A 19,045-nucleotide genomic window follows, 5' to 3' on the forward strand; every position below is an offset into this window, starting at 1 on the left:
GGAAATATTTAAATAATATTTTATTCAAGAATAATTTATTGAAACTAGGAATTTAATTTTAGGATCCAAGTGAGCGCTGCAGGTATTTTTCGGAGTCCCTGTTGGCGTAGTTTAAGAAATAAGGTAAGGGAAAAAATATATATTAAATCAAATTTTTTATGCATTAAATGAAAAATAAATTGTGTTATATATACGTGTAATTTTTCAGTATAGGTAAAATGCCAACTGTTTAAATTATATTTTTTTCGAGTTTAGAGCTGTTTATTAGATATGTATGTATGAAAATGAACTGATGAAAGTGGAAAAATATTTTCTGAATATTTATGTAAGACATGAAAGGTATTTTTAGTATATAAACATTAAATGTTGGTTGACTTATTTTACAGGCAGTGTATGAATTTTATTACTAAATTATGTGGCATGAGTAAATAGAATGCTATGTGCAAATATATGTTAAATGTATGAGATGCAGACTAAGTAAGTAAAGTAATGAGAATAAAATATGATATGGACAGTGTTGTCTATGTATGTTAAATGCAACCATGTAAAGGTACGACAACTAAACGCCGGGTTAGCAGATCTAACTTATTTCTATGTGGACTAACTGATGACAGTTAAAAGGAGTTGTGTTAGATTCTAACGCATTTCTATGTGGACTAACAAATGACGGCTAAAGAGCGGCTGTAGTACAAATGAATGAAAAGAAAATGTTATGCAATGAAATGACAAGGAATAACAATGCAATGAAATGAACTGTGAAAGGTGAATGATACAAATAGAAAAGAGTCACTTAAAGTGAAACTCAAAGAAATGTTAAGTTATGAACATGAAAGAATGTGAATGATTGAATAACGAAGGAAATAATGATGTATTATAATATTAGAAGTATCTATGTACGTAGAACATGTTACGATTGGGCGAGACATACTCTTCGCCTGAGGGCTTGCTGAGTAAGGCGAGTGCACTAGTAGCTACAGATGTGGCAGTAGCCGCATAACGCACTTGGGCAGAGGGAACCTACTTGTATGGGAGGGTAGAATTCCCTATCCTCAGGGCCTTTGCCGGTAAACTATTGTTGAATGCGTGAGTACGAGATCAATTTAACACTTGAGGGCTTACTGAGTAAGGTGAGTGCCCTGGTATGCTTTAACTGCGACCTTTGGGTTGCCTAAATATCAGAGTAGAGGGGTGCTACTTGTATGAGCGGGTAATCACCCCTATCCTTGGGTAATCTCGTGGGTAAAATATCTTGCATGTATTTGAATAAGATCAAAAAATGATTTCGAAAATTATGTTAAGAATTTGCAAATGTTAAATATTATATTGATTATAAACTCACGTTGACCACACACTGTTTTAACATATTATTTCTTCCCTTATTGAGATGTGTCTCACCCGAATATGAATTTATCTTTTTTTCAGAATTTCCTCGAGATCGAGCTTTGAGAGTTCGAAGTTTTTATAGCATTATTGGGAAATAGAAAAAGAAAATGGTATATTTCTATGTTAATTTTGGGATGCAAATATTTATGTTTTACGTCCTTATATTTTAAGTCTGTGGAGAAAAGAAAGTTTGTAAACATACTGAAATGTTTTAAGAGTTATGTTGATTTATGGAAATGCAGGTGACGGATGATTTATATGGATTATAGTTAAAATTAGTAAACTCTGGTATTATGTTATATGGAGATTTTGTTTATGTTTTCCGTTGCGTATGTTATAGATCATGATTTATTAGGATATGATCAGGTATAACGTGCCGAACCCGGATTGAAGGGTCGATGCGTTACACAGGTGCTCATGTAAAAAAGAGTATGAAATACATGAGACAACAAAGTTTACAAGAGCAACACCTTCGTACCTTTTTTCTTATTTAAGACAAGGATTACACAATGTAAATGTGATAACCCTAGAAATGTATATACGAGTAGAACATGATAATAAAAATAAAATAATAAAAATGATCATTTAGTTAATTAGTATCAATACGAAAGTGTTTCTTTGTTAGGATCCTTAATTTCATGTTTGATGCTTAAAAAAGATCTTATTTTAGCGAGTGCTTAGAGACCATTGCGGCTCAATCGCTCCTTGAAGGTCAGCCTGGTCAAAATGGAATTTCATAGGATAAATAGGGTAGACACTGGTTGTACACGTAAATAAGTACATATACATAAAATAATGTTTTGAGTGACATAATTTGTAATAATAATAATAATAATAATAATAATAATAATAATAATAATATAGGTATCCTATGAGGGGCCCACACGAGTCTTGGACTTTAACTTACTTCTTCCTTCATAATAAATAATCTATTCGATAGTGACTCTTACTGTTCTCATTCTACCGTTCATACTTCTTCACAAATAATATGCACAGTAAAATAATATCTTTGACCGACATACATTGCAGAAACATATGATAAAATATATATAATTATTATATAGTACACTAAGTCGCCTCGTGAGTATTTCCACATCCAGTGCATACGGGTTCATAAAATCGTGCGAGAACTATTGGAGTTACGTGAGATCCACCTGGGTCTCGAAGTTGTGTGGGGCCCACATAAGTTTTTGAAATTCGAACTTAATTCTTCTTTCATAATAAATACTAAAACATAACTTAAAAATAATAATAATAAATAATAACAATAAATAAATAAAAGGGAAGGAGACAAAACCCCTTCCCATCCATGTCTCCCACTACCTCTCTATAACGTGTCGACCCGCCATATGGGCCCGGAGTGTTAGAAAACATAACATAAAGTAAAATACTCTCTGATACCATTTACTAGAGGGTCCAACTCTGAAAAGTTCACAGTTGCCCTATCCATAAACAACATACAATAAAGTAGTGGAAAAGTTTCAATCTCCAAAATACCATACTAGAGTTCTAAGTCATTACTATTGCATAAATACTTCAAATGTTTCTATTACAATCCCAAAAAGATAACCTGACCATGGTCTAGTACTTACACAAGTACTTACAAAAAGGACTCCCAAAACACTACACTCCAGAACCCTCTACAATGCTAGGTCCGGTTTCCTGTAAGACCTGAAACAAGATTTGTATATTGGGGTGAGACACTTCTCAGTAAAGTGGATTATATTATATCAGTGTGTGACTACATGAGTTTATTCCAACAGAAGAATAATAGTGAGTTTAACTAAAATGAATTACGCAGTTAAAACATTCTCAACCCTATATGTAACGCCCCGAACCCTTAAACCCGGGTCTGGTGCGTTATACCTGATCATATCCTCATAAATCATATTCCATAACATACGCAGCGGAAAACATGATCATAATCTCCATATAACATAATACCAGAGTTTACTAATTCTAATTACCAACCATAATAAATTAATCATCCACCATTATTCAAATATATGCATGTCTCCAAACCATTATTCACTAATACCAGTATGTTTCACAACTATCCTTTCATAACTGACTTAAAACATAAATTATAAAACATAAAATATACATATTAAAATTAACATAAAGATATACCATTTTTCTTATATCTTCCAAAAATATTATAAAATCTCGAGCTCTCAAGCTCGATCCTGAGAAATCCTGAAAAAAATGAATTCATATTCGGGTGAGACACATCTCAGTAAGGGAAGAAATAATATATTAAACTCAGCATGTGGCCATCATGAGATTATACATATCATTTTATAATATTTGCAAATCATTAACATAATACTAAAAGTCATTTTCTGATCCTAAACAAATACATGCAAATGTTTAACCCACGAGATTACCCGAGGATAGGGGTGATTACCCGCCCATACAAGTAGCACCCTTCTGCTCTGATACATTTAGCAACCCGAAGGTCACAATTTAAGCATACCAGAACACTCACCTTACTCAGTAAGCCCTCAAGTGTTAGATTGATCTCGTACTCACGCATTCAACAATAGTTTACTTGGCAAAGGCCCTAAGGATTGGGAATTCTACCCGCCCATACAAGTAGGTTCCCTCTGCCCTAGTGCGTTATGTAGCTACTGCCACATCTGAAGCTACTAGTGCACTCGCCTTACTCAGCAAGCCCTCAGGCGAAAGGTACGCCTCGCCCAATCGTACCATGTTCTACGTACATAGATACTTCTATTATCATAATACATCATTCTTTTTTGTCATTATACATTCATGCATATTCATTCCTATTCATAACTTAACTTTGCATTTCGTTTCACTTTAAGTGGTTCTTTCCCATTTACATCATTTACATTTTTCATTTCATTTCATTATCATTTCATTGTCATTTCATTGCATAACATTTCATTTCATTACTTCGTACTACAGCTGGTCTTTAGCCATCATCAGTTAATCTACGTAGAAACGTGCTAAATCTGCTAACACAGCTCCTTTTAGCTGTCATCAGTTAGTCTACACAGAAGTGTGCTAGATCTGCTAACATGGCTCTCTTTCAGCTGTCTGACATTTACATGGTTGCATTTAACACACACAGGCAACATTGTCCATATCATATTTTATTCTCATTACTTTACTTACTTAGCCTGCATCTCATAGATTTAATATATATTTACACAGATTCTCATGCCACACAATTTAGCAATAAAATTCATACACTGCCTGTAAAATAGGCCAACCAACATTTAATGTTTATATACTGAAAATACCTTTCATTTCTTATTTAATTATCCTGAAAATATTTTTCCACTTTCATCAGTTCATTTTCACACATACATATCTAATAAACAGCCCTAAACTTGAAAAAAAATATAATTTAAACAGTTGGCATTTTACGCATACTGAAACATATACACATACATATAACACAATTTATTTTTCCATTAAATTCATAAAAATTCTGATTTAATATATATTTTTCCCCTTACCTAATTTCTTGAACTACACCAACAGGGACTCTGAAAAATACCTGCGGCGCTCACCCGGACCCTAAAATTAAATTCCTAGTTCCAATAAATTATTCTTGAATAAAATATTATTTAAATATTTCTTAGGGTCATAATTCATAAATAAATAAATATACCCTTAAATTTAGCCAAATTGCCAAAATTTTCAAATCCCACTCTAGCTTTGGAGTAGGGCCTAGAAAACCCCAATTAAAAAATTACCTACGTCAAAATGACGACAACGACGATTAGGACCCCATAGTGGTGCCTCATCGTCGATTCAATAGCATATTTAACCAGAAATTGAGAAATTGGGAAAAAATTACCTTTCCCCAGGAGTAGTGCCTAAGCCGTTCCCACGACAAATCTGCTCCAGTAGAAATGTCGGTGGCGGAGTTACGAATCCAATGACACCTTCCGTTTTCCGATCCGCCATAAACTCGTCGAGAAATAAAAGAAGAAAGAGAGGCGGAGACGGAGGAGTGAGAGAGGGTGAGAGAAGGGAACTAGGAGAAGAAGAAGCACGCAGGAAGCCTCTCTGGCTTCCTGCTTTTGTTTTGTTTCTTTTTCCTTTTTTTTTTTTTAACTTTACTTTAACTTAACATTACTTATATATATATATAACTTATACTTTAACTTATATATATATATATATATATATATTAAGTTTACATAAATATTACATATATATCTTTATTCCATTTTTTTTTACTATTTATTTATTTAATTTAATAACATTTAATTAATTCATTAATTAATTAATAATTTTTTTTTCATACAATTTATTTTTATTTGTTTATTTAATACATTAATTTAATATTGTGTAACCAATTAATTAATTAATAATTTTAATTATTATTTTTTTTCGGGTTATTACATATAATATATATATATATATATATATATATATATATATATATAAAATTCCTACAAAAGATAGTGTAGCTCATTATAAGCGAGAGTTTATATATATATGTATATATATAATTCCTGCAAAAGATAGTGTAGCTCATTACAAGCGAGAGTTCCTGAGGTTAGGGTAGGATACAAGCCCATACACTGTAAAATCCCTCAGCTTGGTACTCAAAGCTATAACTCCGCCCACTTTATTTTTAAATCATGTATATGCATATCAACTCATCCCTGCCTAGGAACACCACATAAACACCATTTACTTCCCCCATGGTACGAGTTGTACATTTCATAGACCTGATCTACCTCTGGTGGCCCACTAGTCTAATCACTTCCATGTTACAAGTCCGCCTTGGTTAATCCCACCCTGGATCAAACACCAAAGCTAGTGACCAATCGACTTTTCAGATACCCACCCTTACCAATAAGGCGTGGTTGTATTGTATTACCCCACTAGCAATGGTATCGTGCTCTCATAGTAACCAGTTCCGTAGGTGGTTCATACATCATATATACAATTTATAATGAAAGCACAGTAACCTGTTTTCATTCCATAAAGCATTTAATCAATTCTAGTATTTTTCATAAACTCATTCAATCATTGGCATTACCAGGCATTCACAGCCCTCGGTTTTAAACGGGCATCTCATTTTTCACAATTCCTGAAAATAATTTGGAACTCCTGTTCCCATATCCCACATAGATATTTCACCAGTTTAGTTCATTCACATTTACCATCTCATGTCACACTCATTTGATTAAATATGCTATAATATAATAAATGGTTTGTAAAACTACCATTTACATAAAACAAGGTTTCAAGAATCTCCAACTTTTAATATAATAAGAATATATAAGTTTTAAGAAAAATGAAGACCATACCACAAAACCCTAATTTTCTCAAAACCATAAAATACAGTGTAACTGATTCAGATTTCAAAAGTAACTGATATAAGATGAATCCCCTTACCTAGCTTACAAGAAAGCCCACTCGAAACCCCAAACTCCACGCCCTACGACGTTTGCAGTTCAAAATTCTGAAACCACATTTTCCCCAAATAAATCAGCACAAACTCTAGGTCAACAACCATTAATCATTTTCTAGGCCTTCCTATAGCTAACAACAACCATAAAGCCTTAAAAAACCTACTTACCCTGATTTTGGAGTAACACCGAAAAGCTCAAATCAAAGATCTATTCTACTAAACTTGTAGAGAATCTCCCCTAGATCCTTGTAGTAACTTCCGTTCATCAAATCTGTCAACAAGAAGCGAGAAATCATAGAGAGAGAGAGAGAGAGAGAGTGTGTGTGTGTGTGTGTGGGTTAGAGAGAGAGAGAGAGAGAGAGAGAGAGAGAGAGAGAGAGAGAAATTATGTTCTTAATGATGAAGCAAAAAAAAATTCTATTTATAGACCCCTTGACCCGATCAAATTCGTCAACGAATGGCGCCTTCATCGAGGAGCCACACAAGGTCATTCGTCGACGAATAAAGGGCCTCGTCAACAAACCCTAAGCTTGATATTTTTCGGGTGTTCTGGATCTCTTCGTCAAGGAAACTCTGAATTTTGGCAACGAATCTCAAAAGGGTCTTCATCAACGAGAACATGGAGTTCGTTAACCAAACTTGCTGAAAATCCCTTTTTTTCCTTTCTGATTTAATTTCCTTATTTTCCTAGTTCAGGTCTCTACAATCTCCCTTCCTTATAAAATTTCGTCCTCAAAATTTTCTAACTGCTTTCGATTACATCATCTGACCATCACTACACTGACTCTAGGAAGAGCCGACGGCCACCCACATTGCAGCCCCATCCCAAGTTTATTACCTACCCTCACTTATGGCGGAGGAATACCGTGGTTACATACACCGTGTCAGGAGATCACAATATCCATATAAAACTCTACTGAAGACCAAACATACACCAAGCTATAAGCAAATCTACTCTAAACACTATACATACAAACTAACACTTACTTACCGCTCTACCTACCTGTCTAGCTCTGAGCATATCTGAATAACTGTGGTTACTTCTGATGCATCTTTGACTCTAATTTCTATGAAACTTCCTCCACTGCGTGATTACGCCATAGTACCTTCACTAATGGAATTCTCTTTGTATGCAGTTCCTGCTTCTTACGATCTAGGATTTGTACTGGTATTTCCTCATATGCTAACGTGTCCCCGAACTCCAAAGACTCGTAACTAATCACATGCGAAGGATCCGGAACATACCTCCTAAGCATGGATACGTGGAACACGTCGTGAATCCTAGACAATGCGGGAGGTAAACCTATCTTGTACGCCATTGAATAGACTCTCTCCAGAATCTCGAACGATCCGATGTACTTAGGGCTCAGCTTGCCCTTTTTTCCCGAATCTCATTACGCAATCCTAAAAAATACGGCATCACCTATGTCAAACCCCAGCTCCCATCAACGAGTATCCGCATAACTCTTCAGCCAACTTTGAGCTGCCTTTATTTTCTCCCTGATAACCTGAACCTTCTCAGTGGCCTTCTGGACAAACTTCGGCCCTAAAATCTGCTGCTTACTTACCTCATCCCAATACAACAGAGTTCGGAATCTTCGACCATACAGTGCTTCATATGGTGCTATCCCGATGCTGGTATGATAATTGTTGTTGTAGGCGAACTCAACTAATGACAGATATCTGATCCAACTGTCGTCGAAATCCAGTACACACGCTGATAACATATCCTCTAAAATATGGATGGTCCTCTCTGACTGACCATTTGTTTGTGGGTGAAACGTTGTATTGAATGTGGGTTAAGATCCCAACGCTTCCTGAAGACTCTTCTAGAACTGGGAAGTAAACTGTGGATCCCTATCTGAAGTAATAGACACTGGTACCCCATGCAATCTATCAATCTCCTGAACATATAACTCTGCCAGCCTATCTATGGAATAACAAACTTTAATCGGGATGAAATGGGTTGTCTTCGTTAATTTGTCCACCACCACCCAAATCACATTCTGTTCGTGAAGTGCTGATGGCAATCCCATGACAAAGTCCATGGAAATGTGCTCCCACTTCCATTTAGGGATAAGAAGTGGTTGCAATGATCCTGCTGGCCTTTGGTGCTCAGCTTTAACCTGCCGACATGTCAGACACTGCTTTACGAAATGGGTGATCTCCCTTTTCATGTTAGACCACCAGAAAGATTCTTGAAGATCCTTGTACATCTTCGTACTCCCTGGATGTACTGTATAGAGCGAATGATGTGCCTCCTCTAGAATGACCCGGTTGATCTTAGCGTCATTCGGTACGCAGATCCTGGTATGGAATCTCAACATCCCATATTCTAAGATGTTGAAATCCGGTTTCAATCCATTTTGCACTCCCTCCATAACCTCTACCGGCTCTGAATCTTTCGCCCGAGCTGTTATGATCCTTTCCTGTAAGGTCGGTTGTACCACCAAGCTAGTAATGAAAGTCCGATGATTTCTTTCCACTAACTCCACGTCTAACCTTTCCAGGTCCATACCAATCTAATGCTGAACACCCACTGCTAAGACTGATGCATCCATTAACTTCTCAGTGCCGAAGTTTTTATATGATATGTCAGTGTACGGGCCGAGGATTTTATATAAAATACCGACATAAGGGCCGAAGATTTTTATGATATGTTATGCAAAATTATATGAAGATATTAATTTGACAGTTATTATTATGAAATAACCATGTATCATTATTTGGAAATATATTATATGTTATCAAAACCTGGTTGGTTTGGTTTAGGCTTTCACGGAATATGATACCGTAGGTATATGATCACGATCATGATTATGTTAGTGCTACCGCTTGCTGTACGGGGCAGTGGAAGATCGGCAATCGATGTGATTTATTATAGCGTAGGGGTCCCTCTAGTGTCCGGACTAGGAGGGGCAGAACCATCGTACTTATAGACTTATGTTTGATTTAGCGTGGTCGGCCTGCCATTGCTAGGTCTCGCCTTCGGGCCGCACAATCCAATCATGTGGGGGTAAGACATGACACCAACCAACTATCCATCCAGGGTGTTTTTTATGTACAGTTATATGAGATAATTTATATGTATAGAATTTCATTATGTTATACCATGATATGATAAAATATGTTTTTTATGGATATGATACGAGTAGATTTACCTAGTATGATTTTTTATACTGTTATATGTATATCACAGAAATACTCATGTTGTCATACACTGATATTAGTTTATTTCCCTTACTGAGAAGTGTCTCACCCCAGATATATAAACATTTCAAGAGCCCCCAGTAAAAAAGCGAATAAAGCTCCGCAGTGTTAGAGTTCAGTTGTTTTACCCTATCTAAAAGGTAAGTCTTTTTGCTAGAGTCTGACAGATTTTAGGAGGTGACCCTAGGCCACTTTTGGATGTTTCGGGGTAAGTGTATGTATATGATAGTTGTAGTAAAACTCCAGTATTGTGTTAGTTGGACAATTTGATATGTATAAGATTTTACGTTCCTGCTGCTTAGGAATCTGTGTTGTGTTTCAGGTATTTCCTTGGTACTCATGGGTCTAGGTTGATTATGATTTGTCAGAATTATATATTGGATATTATTATGGAAAAAAATATGGTAAAATAAGCAGGTCGTTACAGTTGTTCTCATCGATGAGTGCGCCTGGGCTGTAAAAAGAAATTTAAAATTTGAATTTGAATGTTGGAGTGGTTGGGTAATTGGAGGGAAACCTCTGAAGGAATGTCTATTTATCCCTATCTGAGAGTATTGTGAGATATAAGAGAGATCTTTATGAAGTGTATTGTGTATTCTCAAATTTCTTAGTGAAATTTTTATCGATTCCTTCAGTGGATGTAGGCTTTGCCGAACCACCTATATTTTGTTGTTGTACTTGTTATTTCATGTTTTCTAGTTGAGTTTGATTTGCTTGTTGTGTATTTATTCCGCTGTGCATCCTACTTATCCAATCCATTATTACAACAATTTGTTTTTGAAATAAAGATGCAAGTAAAAGCCCTTTGGCTTTGACATCCTCTTGAACTATCCTTTTGCTCTAATTTTGAGAGAGAGCATGGTAACCCCTTCCAACAATTGCTAAGGTACTTTAGTCTTTTTGGAAGTTGGTGTAAAAAAAAAAAAAAAATAGATTAATAGAAGAGCATTCACCTTGAGAATTAGGAATTAACGATGTGTTGTAAAAGGATTAAAGTAAAAAATATCTACCATAAAAAGAACTAACTTTGTGTTTGAAAGTATGAATTTCGGACCTTATATTTGAATTTGGATGGATTTGGACTTGGATGGATTTGGACAAATTTTAATACAATTTTATATTACATCTTATCCAAATTCAATACAAATTCAAATTCAAATTCAAATCCAAAATCTATCCAAACATAAGGTAAAGGTTAAAGATTTTGATATTAATGCAACCATGAAAAAAGAGCCAATGTGGCAAACTCAATTTTGATGCAAGGAACGGATCCCAAAGGACATTTAGTTATTTGCTTATACAAGAATAAGAATTCATGTAGTTTATGGTGTCGTAGCATTTTATTTGATTACATGTACTTTGATAGAATTTAAATCGAATTTGAACACTTAATTTCAATTAATTGTTTATAAAAGAATAGAGATTCCAATAATTTGTGTTGTTTTAAAATTTTATTTAATTATATGTACTTTGGTAGATTCTGAATTAATTTGACTTTGTAACTGGAGTTCACCAATCATAATACAAGTGCTTTGTCTTTTAGCACATTAATTAAAAACATATTCATACTTAAAAAAAAAAAATTAATACTCAAACTTCTCTAAACTAAGTCACAACGAACTAGCCATCTCTTTTGCTCAAATTGTAATTCTTACTCGAAACAAGAGCTTGTAAAATTTTGACCTTCATTAATAGTTAAGCCAGTTTAGCGAATAAAGATTACACATAATCAATTATATATGCACATTAATCTATGCTTTATACAATGTTTATTTTTGAAAAAAAAATTTATAATAAATTTCTTGGTAGTGGGTAAGATGGGAACTCATGACAAGTAAGTAGGAAAGAAGTTAAGCATCAAGCATATTCCAATTTGGTTCTCTTTATGCTCTCCCACTTTGGGATTTCCTAACAATAGCATGGCCCACAGCCTTTATACCAATCTTCAAACCTACCCCCACTGCACTTATTTTTTCCTCTTTGAGTCATTGTCCCATTCCCATCCCTTTGTTTTATAGAGGGAGAGACAGAAGATTTCTTAGAATGATGGCAACCCACACAAAAAGGGTGCAGCTGTCTGAATAATCAGTACAATTAAAATATTAAAACATTGAAATTATTCTCACTTTTGACTAAATTTTGATGTGGGTCTTGTATTAGTATAAAGGGTTTAAATATTAAGATAAAAATTTGACAAAAAAACAAGAACTCCTTCTAAAATTTTGAAAATATTCTATCGACATCCTCTGATGTTTCAAAAATGTTACAGACCTCTTCTAAAGTTTAAGATTGTGAGATAAATGTTTGTATCTTTTTAATGAACCTCAAGAGAGATTCCTGAAATTCTTGAAATAAGAGTAGTTGGATACTACTTATATTGCTACGGTGTAGTAAAAGATTATATAGGGCCCATTTAATTGTGAAAAATGTTTTTCATTTCCTACTTTTAGTTTTCCAAAGAGCTATACAAATTTCAACTTATTTTTAATTTTTTAAATTTGTATTAAAAAGGTAGAAATTAAAGAGTTCATTAATTGAGCAAAAATGAGTTTTTATTTTTAGATTTCAAATAACTTACTTAAAAATAACTTCTTTTAATTTTTCAAAGATAATATTTGAAATTGTAGATTTTTGAATTTGCATGGATTTGGAAAAAACTCAATGCATAATGTATAAATATCAAAGTGCAAGATTCAAGTTTCATACTTCTATATGTAAGGTTAAGCTAGAAATTTTAAAAATAATAAAAATATTTTCTAATTTTTTATATAATTTTTTTTAAAAAAATTATGAAATAAGTGCCATCTTTTGTAATTATTGAAAAAATCAGGAATAAAAATAAAATTATTTCTACAAATAAATAGTGTCAAATTTTTTATTACTATTCATTCCTTATAAAAAATGTTGCACATTAGAAAACTAACCAATATTTTTTGTAATTTTTTTTTAAAAAAGATTAATTTTCAGTACATAATGAATCCCTTAATTTTTCTTTAAATAAATCTAGGATTAAAAACAAAAACACTGTTGGAATTGGTGTGATCCCAAGAGGGGGGTGAATTGGGTTTTAAAATATTTTGACTAAATTAAGCATTTCGTCAATTCACCACAAATCATATCTCATCCAATATACACGCTTGTATGTAAAATAATAAAACAATAAATGAAAACATATATCTTATTTAAATCAAATGTGTGTATGTAAATAATTATGACATCAAATGAACATTCATACACATGGTGAAATTAAAGTGTAAGAATTTAAATAAGATAGAGAGAGAGTGACACATAGATTTGTTATCGATGTTAGGCCAAACCAACTTACGTCCCTGCCTTGGGCATACCTCCCAAGGATTTCACTAAACCTGCTCACTTAAACGAGTGGAACAGAAGCCGTTTACATCCTGTCCTTACGGGGCAAGGAAAACCACAATTCAATTATAAGGTTGAGCCCAACTTGTGTCACTTACGGGGCTAAGATTCCCCAGTTCAATTTTGGGTTGAACCTAACCGGTACATTTAAAAATAATTTTTGTACATGAAAATACTTCTGAAACATACAAGCAGAAATGTACACATTAAACTCATAAAACATGTACTTTCTAAAGATATGAAATAATACTCAATAGAGTAAATTTGCTATCAAATAATTTTGCACAAATAAAATGTATATGAAAAGTGAGTATTATTGTTCTCCTATAAATATTTTTAAAAATAAAGAATATTTGGAGAATCCAGAAATTTAAGCCCAAGAAAATATTTGTGCTGTAAATAATTTTTTTTTCAAAAATATTTATCAAAGAAATAACCGAGAGAAAACTTAAGCAATACTCTCAAAAAGGTTTTTCAAAGATTAAGTGTTAAATGAGAGTATATGCAAATAAAATACCTTAAATAAAATACTCTTCTCAAAAAAATGATTTTGAAATAAAAGCATGAAAGAAAGTTTGAGAGATTTGTATAAAAGATTTTGCCCCAAAAGAATGATTTTATCAATAAAAATTGGTTTTGGGGAAATTTTGATTAACAAAGGTTTAGAGAGAATTTATAGTCAATCAAAGTTACTAATTTGGAGTAATGAGGAGGTATTTATAGATTTTCTAAAATTTATGACCGTTGGGGACGTGCTCAATATTTTGGAAAAGTTTAATTAATTAATGACGTTTTAGCGCTTTTAAAAAATTTCAACCCGAGAGTTTTAGTCGACCATATTAAAGGTTCGGTTGACCATATCACTAAGTTCGATCGATTGTGGCATTTTTGAACTGAAGTTTTGGTCAACCATATTAAGGCAATAAACTTCGAGGTTCGGTCGATCAGGGCAAGTTCGGTTGATTAAATTCTGAGGTTCGGTCGACTAGGTCAAAAAACAACTAGAGGTTCGGTCGACCAGGGTGTTGAGAATCACTCATGTGCTAGTTCGGTCGACCATACAGTTCAAGTTCATTTTAAAATGGTCAACCGAATAGTCAACCTGTTGACCCTGTTAGGTTCGGTCGACCGAAGCTTCTATGTAGGTTCGAGTTTGATCGATCAAACAACATTTAAGTCCTGATTTGAGTTTAAAGTTATGTACAATGACCTAGAGTCTATATACGGTCAATGCTCTTTAATTTAGCCTAAAAAACCTGACGTCGATCGACTGAAGCCAACCCTAAAGTTTGTCTACGGTCATTACTGAGCATTCAAACATATCATGTAAATGCATGCATTATTGCAGACCAAAGATAAAAAATTAAATGCATATACAAATACAATAAATGTTTTTGTCTTTTGCTCTTTATTCACGAGATACGCCAAGTTGTGTGTATGCTTTAAGTCTCGTCTTGGCTTCCATTTTCTGATATTTTATGTTCGTACTGAAATGAAAACCTGTTTACACATTAAATGCACACATAATATACTAGTGGTTTGTTAACATTAAAATAGGGATCGGATTCAAAAAGCCAACAAACAGATATGAAAAAATAAGGAAAGAAAAGGTATTGGGTAATGCTTGTGTGATGTGAAGGCATGAGAATCCATTTAAAAAATTGGCTAATCTAGTTAATTCAAAACCTTAAGATTATAGTCAATGTCGCAACCAAGGAAACAAGCATACATTAATATTTTAGTTTAATTAATTGAATGTCGCTTGTTAGGTCAAGGGGATTATGAGTGAACTTGATATAAATAAGTGAGCACCAATTTGACTCAAAGCTTAAGTCTCTTTATGTCTAACCACTACATATATAAAAATTCATCCTCTACTATATTTTTTTAATGCAAGAAAAATTCATAAGTAGAATTCTCAAAATCTTTATCTTACTTGTCAGTTCCAACCATTCTCCTTTAAACGAAAGTCATTATTCTCACTTAACCATTATAAGGTTGCAACGAAACTCGACTCGATAAGAGTTCGTTTAGATTCGTTCATTATGTAAATGAATGATTCTCAAACCTAATTTTGCGGCTTGTTTTTGTTTAATAAACAAGGTGAGTCTAAACATGAATTAGGTTGACTCATAAAAGTTCGTTCAAACTCATTCATTATGTAAGCAAGCGATTCCCAAATCTACTTTACGGTTTATTTAATAAACGAACCAAGCTTGAACATGAAGTAGTTTGGCTCGATAAGAGTTCATTCAAATTCATTCATTATGTAAGCAAGCAATCCCCATACCCACTTTACGATTTATTTAATAATGAACTAAACCTGAACATGAATGGGCTTGATTTCCATTTCGACTCGTGAACGACTCGATTATAGGTTTGGTTTGGACTCATTTAATAGACTTGAATTAGATTATTTATGGATAATTTTAAGAAGGTTAAATTAGATTCAATAAATTGTAGTGGACTTAAATGTAGAGATTATTTGTGCATAGAATTATTTTGATCAAACTCCATAACCTTAATTTAATGATAAGATTAATGCTTAAGGCCAATAGGCTAACTTGGTGGAGCAAAAAAACTCCAAGGCAATATTAGTAAGAGATTTTTTTTTTATAACCTTTTTTCCAGAAAAAAACCTCTCGTCTCTCAAAATGAAAGATTTTAAAAGAATCAAACTATTAATGAGCATCTCGGTAGCTCAGTCCGGCAGGGGCTCGTGAGCTCTTTCATCAGTATAATAAATAAGTTTGAGCTAGTATATTAAAACTAAATCTAAGCTCAGCCCAAATTAGAAATTTATTAAAAATTTAATAAACAAGTTTAAGTAAGACAAAGTTAAGCTTGTTTCAGCTCATTAGCAACCCTAGTGCCAACCTAGGAGTCATTACTCAATCCTGGAAAAGGACACGAAGCCATGGAATCCATTCATAACCTTTCCTTTTCTTGTCCACATGTATAGGAACACATGTATGAATACTCAAGCCCAATTCCAACTCTCTCCCTTAAATGGAAGTCTCCCTTTTGTAGATTACTTAAATAGGAAATTAAGGATTTGTACAACATATGTTGACTTGAGTTATCACATCCTCTCGAGCTTATCTGATTGTCTTAAACCATTTTGTCAATAACTTCATTGTTGATATCAATCCATATTCCTCCAACACAATAATAGGTAAAGTTTATTTATTTTTCTAATTAATCTTTGAATTTTCATATAAAAAATGAATCTCAAATGTCCACATACTTGTTTTAACAAGTGGTACAAGACTATTACAATCATTACTCGATCTCAAAATTATTCAAAAATTTCCTAATGATTACTCAACAGACTGAATAGTCTCGATACACATTCCAAGGTTAAAGTTTGAGACTTGTATGTGAAGTTTTTTTGTTTAAATTTCTAATGCTCTATTTAGAACTCAGGAAAGAAAAACAAAATATCAAGGAACCCATGGATGAAATAGCAATGATCTACAGTATGACCTTCTTTGTGGCAGTGAGTACACTTTGGTGTGGAGAGAATACCTTTTGTAACTAAGGCAACTCATCAGAGGAAGTAGTTTGGATGTTTTGTGGACAATCTTCTTGAAGGACTAAACTGTATATGCGGTTGATCGTGGGTTTGTGAGGGAGCTTGATCCGTGAGGGAGATTGATCCACCTATGGAGCAGCTGGAAGCCTAGAACTGTGGAGTGGAGAGTGGATCGCAGCAGCAGCGCACCAGCAGGAGGCAGCCAGAGCCGCGACCCGTAATAAGTCGATGCTGGAGAGATTGGCAATGAAGCGTGGAACAGAAGCAACAACAGCGAGCAAAGGGATCGACGATGGTGGGAGATTGATTACGGGGATGCGAGGGAGGTGGTGTTCGTCGGGGACGAAGCGGATCTGCTGCCGGGAATTAATATAGTTGCAGAGAGGATCTGCTGCAACTGTATTGGCGAAATAGAACAGCAGGGAAGGAGGCGTAGATTCAGAAACAGGTCGCGCTGAGGAAGAACGGTGACAGAGAACGAGAGTGGTGACGGCTAGAGGCGCGTGAGGCAGAGTGGTAGAGGAAGGATCGTGTTTGCACCATCCGCAAACTGGAAAACGACAGCGGGCGGAAGCTGGAAAGAAAAAAAAAATTCCTGCGCTAGAAGGAAAAAGAAAGGAACGAGAATATTTTGAGAAACCACCGCACATTCACGTGAGTGTGAATGCTAGGGTTGGGTATAATTCAAGGAAACTCGAATTAATTGATTTAACCTATAGAAATTGGTCCGGTCAATTTGATTTGGGTAAAAAAATGGGTTCGTTTGATTTGGTTAAGGTTCACCAAAATTCGGTGAATCGGTTTTCGATTCGGTGGACAGGAAATATAAATTTGGTTATCCAATTAATCGATTTAATAATTAATTAAATTTAAAATAAAAATTAATATATGTCAAATAATTAAGTTTCGCCAAAATTCTATTTTTAATAATTAGTTTTAAATAATTTTGATTAAATTTAGCTAACCGAATTACCCGTACATGTAATTCGATCGGGCGAGGTTCGGTTAATACTCCTTATTTAGTCGGTTCGGTTAATGGAAATGATTAACAAAAATTTTTAGTTAATTTGGTTAATTAACCGTATTTTACCGAACCGACAGTTTGCTCACCCCTAGTAAATACTATATTTATAATTATAAAAAATAATTACAATTAAATGATACCGCATATATAATGGAAACTAATTTCCTATAATGAATGTGATATCTATAATCATAGGTGTCAATGCAACTATATGTGGGAAGTCTTGGTGGAATGAGTTGTGTGATCCTCAATGACACATTCCATGGTTAAAATTTGAGAATTGTATGTGAAGTTTTTTTTGTTTAAATTTCTAATGCTCTATTTAGAACTCAGAAAACATAAAGGAAAGAAAAATAAAATATCAAGGGATTCACATTATTTATGTTTGGTTATCAAGAAAAGTGAAAAAATAAAATAAAAATATAGTTAATCTACAAATAAAAGTTTAGTTCTAGTTATCATTAATATTTGATTTTTTATATTTTTAATCATATTAAAATAAAATTTTATTTTTAATAATATTAAATACAAAGGAAAGGACAAAAAACACTTACTTTTCCTAAGGTTTGACAAAAAGACAATGACTTCTTTTTAAGGGAAAAACTCTATCTATTTGGCAAATCTCAGGGAAGATTTGTGAGATTTTTAAAATCTTAGAAAATGTTTGTCTCTTTACTAAATTTCAGGAAATGTAAGTATTTTTCGTCAAATAAAAAAAAGAAAAAGAGTTAATATTAAATGAATTTTCCTCTCTTTTTCTTTCCTTTTTTTTTTTTCAGATAAATTATTGAATCAAATCGACCTTAAAACAAATGTGAAAGGGTTAGAAATAAAAGATGAGCATAGTCCAAACTTAGTGTAGAAGTCCAAAACATAATATATATAAATATATATATATATATATATATATATATATATATATATATTTTAAAAAGAAGGGGGATAGCGAATGCATGGTTGTGTTCCAATACTCCCCAAAATTGGGCCGTAGAAGGCATGCTACATCAGAGTATGGGCCGGGCGCGGACTAGGCCCATGCATGATAGTAAGAAATTACGTTGGCCCAGATTTGGCCTGGCCTAATCATGAGGTTAATTTCTTTGCCGAATGCCCAGCC

General features: G+C 33.7%; 1 long non-coding RNA gene across 1 annotated transcript; it reads right to left on the reverse strand.

Annotated features, from left to right (window-relative positions):
• Nucleotides 1-2,885: 2,885 nt before the first annotated feature.
• On the reverse strand, nt 2,886-5,414 carry LOC131157999 (uncharacterized). Its single transcript, XR_009137372.1, has 3 exons — nt 5,216-5,414; nt 3,514-3,579; nt 2,886-3,054 (listed from the first exon to the last, which is right to left on the reverse strand). It is a non-coding gene; the product is annotated as an uncharacterized LOC131157999 (long non-coding RNA).
• Nucleotides 5,415-19,045: the final 13,631 nt, after the last annotated feature.

This window comes from Malania oleifera, chromosome 6 (assembly GCF_029873635.1).
Source record: "Malania oleifera isolate guangnan ecotype guangnan chromosome 6, ASM2987363v1, whole genome shotgun sequence".
Classification (NCBI taxonomy): Eukaryota; Viridiplantae; Streptophyta; class Magnoliopsida; order Santalales; family Ximeniaceae; genus Malania; species Malania oleifera.